Here is a 12,323-nt window from a genome sequence, read left to right as displayed (position 1 = left end):
ATCTGTTGGACTACCTCCTGATGAAAAGGTACCAACCCGTCTATGCCGGGCCCAGTGTAACTACAAGTTGAAACGTCTGTGGCGACAGAGGAAGCGACTGTTCGTGCATTAGGAACTGTTGTACTGAAATTCTTTGGATCTGGTCTCTGGTGATTGACTTAATCAGATTCTGGTTCCCCGAGAGACACGGCGATGGTCATCAACGCATATCATGATCAGTCGGGAAACTTTGGAGTCCACAAGACCGAGGCTACTGTCAGGTGAAGATTTTACCGGATTGGAATGCGGAGCAACATTGAGAAATGGTCCAGTGAGTGTGCAGTCTGCAACGTCACAATGTGCACAAGGATGCAAGAGCACCCCTCCACTCCATCCAGAGTGAAAGGCCTAATCAGTTGGTCGGGCTAGACCATGTCAAGTTGTCTCCTACCCAGTCCGGGTACACTAATGTTCTCACCATGGTGGATCACTACTCCAAATGGGTTGTCATGGTACCCATTAAAGACCTTACAGCCAAGACAGCGGCCCAAATGTTCTACTCCAATTGGGTGCAAACCCTTGGGTGTCCGGAGTCTGTCCTAATGGACCAACTCTTCCAGGAGCTGTGTCAGTTCCACACCTGTAAGAAACTTCGGACTTCAGCTTACCATCCCTAAGGGAACAGGCTCTGTGAGCGCATCAATCCAGTCTTCATCCACATGTTGCGAGCAGCTTCTTTATCCAAGCATGAAGAGTGGCCCCAATTGTTGCCCAAATTGTTGGAGATTTATAACAACAAGGCCCATTGTTCTACAGGGTACACTCCTTTCTACCCGATTATGGGGCGGCATGGGCAGCTGCCAAAAGTGCGGATGTTTGGGCTTCAGGCCCCATTCAATAATTCCTCGCAAGCCTCCATGGAGTGGGTCTCTGACCATCCAAGGATACAAGAAGCAAAAGAGATTGTTGAGCCTCGCCCATCTTTTTGCCAACAAAGACAATAGCAAGATTATAATTGTCATGCCTCTGCTAAACCCCTCCAGCTAGGTGACCAACTCTGGCTGCGGAAGTTCCTGAGAACTCAAACTGGACTCAATCTGGGAGACAAAACCACACACAGTGACGTCCGTACCCTATCCAGACTGACGTGTACGAGGTACAAAAACTTGGGTACAAGAAGCAAGTTGTCCATCGTAACAGAAATAAGCTATATCACAAAGAAGACCTACCCGTTCTCACCGTACCTTCTCCTCCAGCAGTCAGACCTACACAGGAGTACGTGCAAGGAGAGGGGATCTATCCATCCATGGATGTTCCAATGTTCTCTCCCAGCCAACGTACAATCTTCTGTATTGTGCCAACCCCGGGACCGTTGCAGCCAACCTTAGTCACCACACCAGTTAATACACGCCAGCGATCCGTGTAAGAGATCAGTGTGTGCAGTGTTATAGGTCCCTATGAGACCTATAACACTGCAAAAAATAAGTTAAAAAAAAGTGTTAATAAAAGGTCATTTAACCCCTTCCCTAATAAAAGTTTGAATCACCCCCTTTTTCCCATAAAAAAAAATAAAAGTGTAAATAAAAATAAAAACAAATATATCGTTAATTAAACCACGCGGACAATGGGGTACAAGTAAAAAAATTCCAAAGACCAAAAAAGCGTATTTTGGTCACTTTTTATACCATTAAAAAATGAATAAAAAGTGATCAAAAAGTCAGATCAGAACAAAAATCGTACCGATAAAAACTTCAGATCACGGCGCAAAAAGTGAGTCATCATACCGCCCTGTACGTGAAAAAATAAAAAAGTTATAGGGGTCAGAAGATGACATTTTTAAACGTATAAATTTTCCTGCATGTAGTTATGATTTTTTCCAGAAGTACGACAAAATCAAACCTATATAAGTAGGGTATCATTTTAACCATATGAACCTACAGAATAATGAGAAGGTGTAATGTTTACCAAAATATGCACTGCGTAGAAACGGAAGCCCCCAAAGTTACAAAATGGCGTTTTTTTCTTCGATTTTGTCGCACATTGATTTTTTTTTTGTTTCGCCATGAATTTTTTTGGGGGAAGTGTGAGGGGAAAAAGCCTCCAGCAGCCCAATAAAAAAAAAAAGTAATGTATATTGTTCTATAGTTCTAAAGCAGTTACTATATAGTTCTATATAGTTCTAAAGCAGTTACTAGGACTAATACCCCTCACATGTTTTGAGCGTGTAAGGAAATGTTATGCTACATGGACTCTTGTGTTCCTCTGTTCATCTACATCAGACCTGGAAATGGATGTTGTTTGAAATCCCGCAGAAACTGTCTGTGGCCCCTGTGGTCATTCCAGTCCTCCACCCTCCAGGACTGGGCGTCGGGGACCACTCCATTAAAGAGGGGGAGTTTGTGATTGCCCAGTACAGGATGGTGTGTCCCCGTACTTCTCCTGCCCTGTCAGGCAGAGTCTCTCCATGTCCCCAGGGCCCCCTTTGTGTGTTATCCCCTATGTACATAAGTTGTATAATAAAATGTACTGTTTCTTTAATAGCTGTTACATGTGATTGTTACCCAGGAGGTACTAGTGACCAGGTGACCCCACAAGTGACCTATGGGCTCCTTACACAGCCCCCCTATAAAACCAGGGGAGGGGCTGCAATCTCTCTTAGCTCATTGAGACAACTGCACTGGGCCTCAGCAGGATAGCAGAGTGTGTCCAGAGAGCATTGGAGGCCTCAAGCCTGCAGCCACAAGTGAACTTAAAGTCATCTTCATGTCAATTGTCAGTCAAGTCTTCTATATTGTCACCGTGGCCTGCACTAAAATGTCTCTACATACTGCAAGTCCCAGCAAGGTCCCCCTGTGTCACTGGTCACTTCCTTGGGATATTGGCTGTACTGCATAGACTGTGTCATCGGTCTACCCTCAGTAAAGCTACCGTTGTCCGTAACTTAGCATCAGTGTCCTCATTGTCCCCGTGCCTAGCTCAGGACCAGCGGTATTCCCTTCGGGTGGTTAAAGCTAAACCATGCCCTGGCGTCACGACAAGTAGGGGTTAATAACATCTGCCCCTAGGGTTATAACAGCCCCACGATCAACTGACTGGGGCCCCGTATGGGAGATCGCGGGGTTCCCAGTGGTCAGACCCCCCGCAATCAAACATTTATCCCTTATCCTGTTGACAGGGGATAAATTTCTTACCACTGGACTTCTTCTTTAAGTTTTTGCAGGCTGACCTGGCTGGTGGGCACAATTCAGAACCACATCTACTATGTCACCATCTGTTATCCATTCTATATACAGTATTTGCACTACATGTCTTATGCTGCTATTTCTACCTTATCTGCTATTTGTGCTACATCTACTATTTTGATATGTTTTTACTCCATGCATGCTGCTGCTATCTATTTGTAAAACACATACTATGGTTCTAGCTATCTGTGTGTGTGTGTGTATAATATTATATATATATATATATATTATATATATATATATTATATATATATATATATATATATATATATATATATATATATATATATATATATATATATATATATATATATATATATACATACACACACACACACTATGATGCTGCTAACTGTGTTGCATCTAGTACCGTGTTTCCCTGAAAATAAGACTGTCTTATTTTAATTTTTACTCCTAAAGATGTGTTAGGTCTTATTTTCAGGGGGAGGTCTTATTTTTCCATGAAGAAGAATTCACATTTATTTATAAACACAGCATATAGAAAAGAAGGCAGGGCACTCACCATAGCCGTTAAACTTTCTTCTTTATTCTTATTCCATAAGAAAGTGCGATGCATACAGACAGGAACGGACGGACAAGGTACAGGGATGTCTTGCAGGCAACATTGCCGTTTCTCGCTTCTGCTGGCCCATATTTATTGTTGAACAAACAAACAAAAAAAATAAAGTGCTGTAAAGTACCTGGCTCCCACACACTGTAACGATCTCCCACAGCAGTTCCTGGACCTCTTGTACAGAGGGATGGTATTGCAGCTTTCAGTCACCAGGGGGAGCTCATCACAGCAGACTCGCACAGCAGGGACAGACTGTATGGTATGGCGGCTTCCGGCCACCAGGGGGAGGTCACGACAGCACACTCGTACAGGACAGCAGAGATAGCGTACGGTATGGCGGCAGGCAACCGGATAACCGCAGACTCTGTGCAGTTCTACATCTGCATGCTCTGGTTTTCTGTTCAGCGGGTAGGCTTCCAAACAAAAAAACTTTGCTAGGTCTTACTTTCGGGGAGGCCTTATATTTAGCAATTCAGCACAACTTCTACTAGGTCTTATTTTCAGGGAAACAAAGCTGCTAGCTATTTGTACTACATATATAATAAGCTTCTATCTGTACATGTCCTATGCTGCTCTCTGTGCCAGAAGGAGCGGCTTTCTTATTACTGTTTATTGTGTGTCCTGTGCAGTGGTCCCTCAACATACGATATTAATTGGTTCCAGGGCAACCTTTGTATGTTGGCACCATCGTATGTTGAGCCCATGACTGTTGAGACCCACATACCTTCTAATAACTATAACTACCCCTCCCCCCCTACTACAATAAATAATTATATAAATAACTGAAACAAACAAAAGTTTAACTTGTGTGGGTGAGGAGTGGCCACAGCTTTATTTATAATAAATAACTCTCAACAATAATTTAACTTTATAAACATAGCTGCCTCACCGTCCTGTGTGCAGGTCTACCCTGGGCTGACCCCGCTTTCACCTTCTACTTCTCAGCCACAGAGGAGACCAGTTAGCCCTACACTGGGCTCCGACCCCCACCCAGGACATACAGGCAGTCCTCAAAGCCGTTCTGCAATCCCGCCAAGAAGATATTGAGCCCAATATCTGTCAGATGAACACCATCCGACCCGAGCAAAGAACTGTTGTTGTCCCCCTCTAAGCGAACGTGCCGGACCACCACGCCGAAATGGAGCCGCAAGAAACGAGACATGTTCGCGTTCACCGTCTGGCGTGCCCTCTCCACAGCCCCCGGATCTCGCGCCCAATGCCACACTGCCTGAGGAACGATCTCAGACCACATCAGGAGGAGCTCTGAGAAGAAACCAGTGAACCTGATGCAATCCAATCTCATCATTGTCAGGAGCTCCGCCAGAGGGGTGGAAAAGAGATCATTATCCCCGACGTGTAACGCAAGCAGCACTGGACCCCAGGATAACCGACCAATGCTCACCACCTCGGCCAGAACATGGGCCACCTCAATCACCTGATACCACCCCAGCAGATCTCCACGCCTTGAAATCCAAGGTTCCTGCAGCCAGGACGCACCTCCGCTCACTGACTCACCCGAAACACGGTCCGAACGCCCACACCACCGGCTGAGAGCCGCCTTCAAACAAAATTCACATGTCAACCATCAAATCAGGGCGTATATACTGGGAATAGCGCGCAGATCTCCAGCGCCCCACACGCTGCACCTCCGACTCAGGCAGCCCAGCCCTCGCCGCCTCTGTAGCAGCACCAACACGAAAAGAGTGAGTTTCAAACTCGCGAAAATCCAAACCCACCAAAGTAAGGCAACGCCGAAAAACCGGCAAAAAACTGAAACTGGGTAAGCCGGGAGACGTCCTCGTGCAAAAGAAAAAAGAGGGGCCCCGCGGCAAAATAAGAGGACAACAAGGGAAATGACACACGTCTCTGGACACCGCATACAGCACCAGCAACGTGCCCCGCCCCGCCTGATCGGTCTTAGGCCATCGGATATGCAACCACACAAAATTGTCACCCAAAAATACATCCGACTCCCCGGGCCCTCCAGGACAGAGACGGGAAGGAGGAAGAAGTTCCCCAATTCTCAACGCACCAAAAAAAGCCAACGCAAGAGCCGTGGAAAAAAACGCCTCAAAAAGGTGAGGAACAGACCGTGCCTGTAGCCCCACCAAACGACCCAAAAACGGATACAAAATTGGGCGCCGTACATCAAGGCTAACCTGATCCAGAGCCCAGCCTTTCAGGGCCTGGCGGATAACAAAAAGGTTAGTGCTGACAAACCCAAAAGCTGAAAATTAAAAAAAAAGGCCACTCCCGCCATACGCCGCACAGCAAGAGCACCAGACACCCGTTTAGAGCACAGCGTGACCTGCAGCCTATTAGACACAACACCAGATATATGACGGCCTCCCACCAACTTCAACCACTCCGCCCACGCCAGGGACGTGTTGAGCCCTGAAATAAACATTAAACTCCAAACAGCATAGGTTGATCACAGGAGGGGAACTGGAATTAAGAGAATTAATTACATTAACAACACCCATATTGTCTGACCAAAAACAGACCCGGCGGTCACTCAATTCGCTCCCCCAAAGTTCCACAGCCACCACTATGGGGAAAAGCTCTAGCAATACTAAATTGCGACAAAAATCCAAAGATTGACAAGTTTCAGGCCACGCCTCAGCGCACCACCGGGAAAAAAACACCGCCCCGAAACCAACAGAACCGGACGCATCCGTGAACAGGGCGAGTTCCCCATTCGTCACAACAGGAGACGGAAAACAAGTCCGCCCGTTGTACATTTCCAAAAAACCCAGCCAGACCGAAATGTCAGCCTTCAGCGTCCTAGTTACATGGATGCGGTGGCTTGGATGCCTCACACCCTTAGTGGCCAATGAAAACCTGCGGGAAAAAACATGGCCCATAGGCATGATCCTACACCCAAAATTCAATAAACAGCAGGGACTAGAACTGAACCAGAGACACCTTGTGGGCCCCAAGAAAACAGGACAGCAAAGAACACAGTTTCGCCACGTCGTCACCCGGGAGGGCTGAAGACCATGGCCAGCGAGTCTCTCTCAATTCCAAAAAAAAATCAAAACACCGAACAAGGGCCCACTGTCCTTTTCTCGGACAAAGGGACCCCAAAACGGTCCATGAAAAACTAAAGGTGTCAAGCAAAAAAATGGCACAAACCAGAATCTCCAGGACCAACAAAAAGAAAGTCATCCAAATAATGCGTGACCGCCGAAGAACCGCTCTCATGCCGCACCACCCATTTAAGGAAAGAACCGAACATTTCAAAATAGTGGCACGATATGGAGCAACCCATCGGGAGGCATGCATCATAAAAAATCTAAACAACAACCCAACAGGTGATAACACTCAGGGTGCACCGCCTCCACATCAGACTTGGCCAGCAACGCCCCTTTGCCCGCTTTCCACACCAACTGCACTGCCCGGTCAAACGACACGTATTGCACAAAAGATTCCTCTTACGGAACACCATAGTTGACTGACGAACCCACAGGATGTGACAAATGGTGGATCAACCAAAATTTTTCCTCCTTCTTAGGCACCAAACCCAAGGGGGAAACCCTGAGATTCGGAAAAGGAGGGGACAGGAAAGGACCTTTCATCCAGCCCTCATCCGCCAATGTTTCCCACTAAACAACCGGATGATCCCTAGCGGACTTGAGATTAGGAGAAAAACGGGGGGCACTGTCACACAGAAATGGGATGAAAAAAACAAAAGAAAACCCAAAACGCAATTGATCGGCCTCCTCCTTATTAGGATAAAGGTCGAGCCACGGCCCCATCGCGGCCACTGAAATTATTTGGCACCCCTGTGAAGTATTTCTCACAGAAAAGGATAGCAGTAACACATGTTTTGCTATACACCTGTTTATTCCCTTTGTGGGTATTGGAACTAAACCAAAAAAGGGAGGGAAAAAAAAAGCCAATCGGACATCATGTCACACCAAACTCCAGAAATGGTTTAGACAAAGTTATTGGCACCCTTTCAAAATTGTGGAAAAATAAGATTGTTTCAAGCATGTGATGCTCCTTTAAACTCACCTGGGGCAAGTAACAGGTGTGGGCAATATAAAAACCACACCTGAAAGCAGATAAAAAGGATAGAAGTTCACCTAATCTTTGCATAGTGTGTGTGTGTACCACACTAAGCATGGACAACAAGAGAAGAGAACTATCTGAGTCCATCTCCAGAGATCTAGATTTGCCTTTGTCCACAGTGCGCAACATTATCAAGAAGTTTGCAACCCATGGAACTGTAGCTAATCTTCCTGGGTGTGGACAGAAGAGAAAAATTGATAAAAAAGGTGTCAAAGCAGGATAGTCTGGATTGTGGATAAGCAGCCCCAAACAAGTTCCAAATATATTCAAGCTGCCTTGCAGGCTCAGGAAGCATCAGTGTCAGCGCAAAACTATCCATCGACATTTAAATGAAATGAAGTACTATGGCAGGAGACCCAGGAGGACCCCATTTCTGACAGACAAAAAAAAGCATGACTACATTTTGCCAAAATGAACTTAAGCCAAAATCCTTCTGGAAAAACATCTTGTGGTCAGAGGAGACCAAGGTAGAGCTTTTTGGTAAAGCACATCATTCTACTGTTTACCGAAAACATAAGGCCTACAAAGAAAAGAACACAGTACTTACAGTCAAATATGGTGGAGGTTCAATGATGTATTGGGGTTGTTTTGCTGCCTCTGGCACTCGTTGCCTTGAATGTGTGCAAGGCATCATGAAATCTGAGGATTACCAATGGATTTTGGGTCGCACTGTACAGCCCAGTGTCAAATAGCTGGGTTTGTGTCCAAGATCTTGGATCTTCCAGCAGGACAATAAACCCAAACACACGGCAAAAAGCACACAGAAATGGATGGCAACAAAGTGCTGGAGAGTTCTGAAGTGGCCAGCAATGAGTCCAGATCTAAATCCCATTGAACACCTGTGGAGAGATCTTAAAATTGCTGTTGGGAAAAAGTGCCCTTCCAATAAGAGAGACCTGGAGCAGTTTGCAAAGGAAGAGTGGTCCAACATTCCAGCTGAGAGGTGTAAGAAGCTTATTGGTGGTTATAGGAAGCAACTGATTTCAGTAATTTCTTCCAAAGGGCGTGTAACCAAATATTGAGTTAATGGTGCCAATAATTTTGTCCAGCCCATATTTGGAGTTTGGTGTGGTGTGACATTATGTCCAATTTGCTTTTTTTTCCCTCCCTTTTTTGGTTTAGTTTCAATACACACAAAGGGAATAAACATGTGTATAGCAAAACATGTGTTACTACAATCCTTTTCTGTGAGAAATACTTAATTTTCTTAAAAAATTTCAGGGGTGCCAACATTTACGACCGTGTGTGTGTATATATATTTATATTAGACTAATCACAAGTGTTGCCACACCTCCTGATGACGGTGATGTTTCACCGAATCATGTAGGGGAGGCATCTAACGTTTTTAAACGCATGAGATATATGCCAATCCAAGTGGGTTAACACACATATTTCCCACTACTATTACATATGAGAGTGGTGTTCCACCTGTTAATATGATCAGAATGGGCATATACTACATGTAATTTTAAACTCACTTTTGAGCACCAATTTTTTTGATTTATTAAGTTTAAAGTTTAATAATAAAAGTTAAGTTTTTAGGGAATCCTACCATATAGGGATATCTGTACCCCAGGCTATGTGCTTTGGGGTAATTGTGTTACATATATATATTACACACACATGCAATTAAAAAATATCTGCTACTGCATGGAATTATATAAAAGAATACTGAAATAATTGGCCAGTAAACGGGGCATAAAATTTTTTTGTGTGTATTACATTTTGCGCACACTGATATTCCTTCAAAATGTGGCTGCATTTTGCAGATTACGGTGACATTTTTGTGGCAAATATACACCGCATTTTGCGCAATGTGAAGCCAGCCTATGGATTATAATGCATTAAATGCACAAGTAGGGTGAATATTCCCTAGTCACCATTGACAGGGTTGGATTATACACCCATATTCGCCATGAAGATGGCATCAATGCGGTGCGTACGTTCCTTAAACAAGCGAGCAAGGATGAAGTATGTGCAGAATTCATATGTGAGGCACTATTGTTCATTTTAGAGCATAATGCTTTTAGGTTTGGTACCACCTGGTATGCCCAACAGATGGGTACGGCGATGGGCACGCCAGTGGCACCATCTTATTCCATAATTTTTTTGGCACTGTGGGAGGAGCACGTCGTCTATGGCCCTCAGAATCAATACTTTAAATATATCCGCCACTGGATGAGGTACATAGATGATGTGCTCCTATCATGGGCTAGCACACAAAAACAATTTTGATGAATTCATCCAGTATCTGAATATGAACATGCAATTTACTACGAATTTCGGTAATAAGAGGGTACAATTCTTGGATCTTGAACTGTAAGTCACTGAGGAAAGGCATGAAGGTACAGGGGTATGAAAAACCGACCGCAACCAATGCACTATTGCAAAACGGTAGCTTCCACCTGCCACATGTGACTGGTCACTGCCGTATGGACAATTCCTAAGACTTAAAAGAAACAATTCAGACCATGTGGTTTTTCTTCTACAGGCTTTTACGTTAATGCATAAACTAAGAGATAGAGGTTATAACGAAAAAACTATTCGTGAAGCATTTGAAAGGGCCAATGGACAGGATAGGAAAAAGTTGATCTTCGGCAGGAGTGGCAGAGAGAGGAACAAAAAAAAAAAAAAAAAAAAGTTATTTTTCTTTTGGAGTTTAGTCCCGTATCGGACTGTGTGAAAAATGCCATTCACAGGAATTGGCATGTTTTACAATCTGATCGCGACTTGGTATCCTTTAGAAGAATGAGAAACTAAAGGGATGTGCTAGTAAAAAGTGGATATTTAGAGGGGAACAAAAAGACTAATTGGTTGCAATGGGATTTGCCAAGAGGCAACTTCTGTTGCAAAAATTGTTCATTTTGTGCACACATGTACACTTCATGGGTTATACAGTTAGGTCCAGTGAGACATGCAGTTTCAGATTTTATCACAGGTCGGTCAGATGTAGTATATTGGTAAAACTATCCGTCCGCTTTTTCATAGGTTCAGAGAACACCTGCATTCGTTACGTACTGTCAAGGGGTGCCCCCGCTTTATTACACACACATAAATAACCATCATGCGAGGGATACCAAGAACATACGATTTAGGGGTCTGCAACATATACATCAAACAGACAGTGGAACAGACAGACATACTAGACTGCTACAAGCAGAAGCAATGTGGATCCTGCATACAAATGCCACTGGTATCTTAGGTCTTAATGATTGTGATAATCTGTCCTTATTTTTGTAGATTAAATTGATCTATTCTTTATACTATGCAATCATTGTTTGTATTATAGCATTGGTAATATGATCTTCTATAAACATTGTTTTTACATTTTGATAATATATAATCTCACTATGTGTTTTTGTCTGTGCACAGGGGGTTAGTTATGTGCTGAATGGGAGTGGCATTTAATGGGTTAAATTAGGTGTTCCTCTTTACCCACACTACCTTGAAAAAGCGTTCTTTGAGACATGAAACGGTTGGCGTTTGTGCTCCTCTTTATCTGAGATTTGCTATGAGGAAATAAAGAAGCAGATTTTATTTGCAAGGTTCCTGAGTGCCGCCTGCTATTTCTCTTACTAGTTAGAATGCACAAGTATATTTCTTCACTGTGGAAAAGTACTGAGGCCGAGCACTCAGTCATCTGTGCAGTCAGCGACCCCTCATATCTCATGACGGTATCTGGTTTCATTCCACAGACGGTACTGAACGTTTAGTCGACTGAATCACAACCATAGAGAGGTAGCAGTAGTACACCAAGAATCACAAGCTTATTCCTATATTATGTTAGGAAAATGTCTTCACTCCGCTATGTGCAATGGGCTAAAATTAGAGTGTCGGCTTATTGTCCAAGAACAAGTGCACATTCCTGTTTTATGTCATCACGAGTTAAAGGGGTACTCTGCTGCTTAGCATTTGAAACAAACTGTTCCGAACGCTGAAGCCGGTGTCGGGAGCTCATAACATCATAGCCCTGCCCCCTCAATGCAAGTCTATGGGAGGGGGCGTGACGGCTGTTTTCCACCAGAGTACCCCTTTAACATTTTATCCTCTTCAGGTTGTTATTTAAAATGGTTATCCAGGAATAAAAAAAAGGAACAATTTTTTTTGTTGTTTTAAAAACAGCATCACCCCTGTCTTCAGGTCTTGTGTGGTATTACAACCTGGCTCCATTCACTTTAATGCAACTGGGCTGCAATACCAGGCACAACCTGGGGACAGGCGTTGCACTGTTTTTGGAAATCAGCCTGGTCTTTCTAATCCTGGATAACCCTTTAACTATTCTGGTAATAAAAATATAACTCTTTTATGGAACAAATGATTTCAATGCCTTAGAGCCTTCTGAATTCATAGAGATTTGAAGAACCCTTCCATTTTTTCATAGCTGAAGAGTCCCATCTCTGCATTTGTAGGTATTGTTTAGTTCTATAAAGAATAAATGTGCAATAACAAAATAT

The sequence above is a fragment of the Hyla sarda genome, chromosome 5 (genome assembly GCF_029499605.1).
Source record: "Hyla sarda isolate aHylSar1 chromosome 5, aHylSar1.hap1, whole genome shotgun sequence".
Lineage (NCBI taxonomy): Eukaryota > Metazoa > Chordata > Amphibia > Anura > Hylidae > Hyla > Hyla sarda.
Note: the sequence above shows the minus strand (reverse complement) of the source record.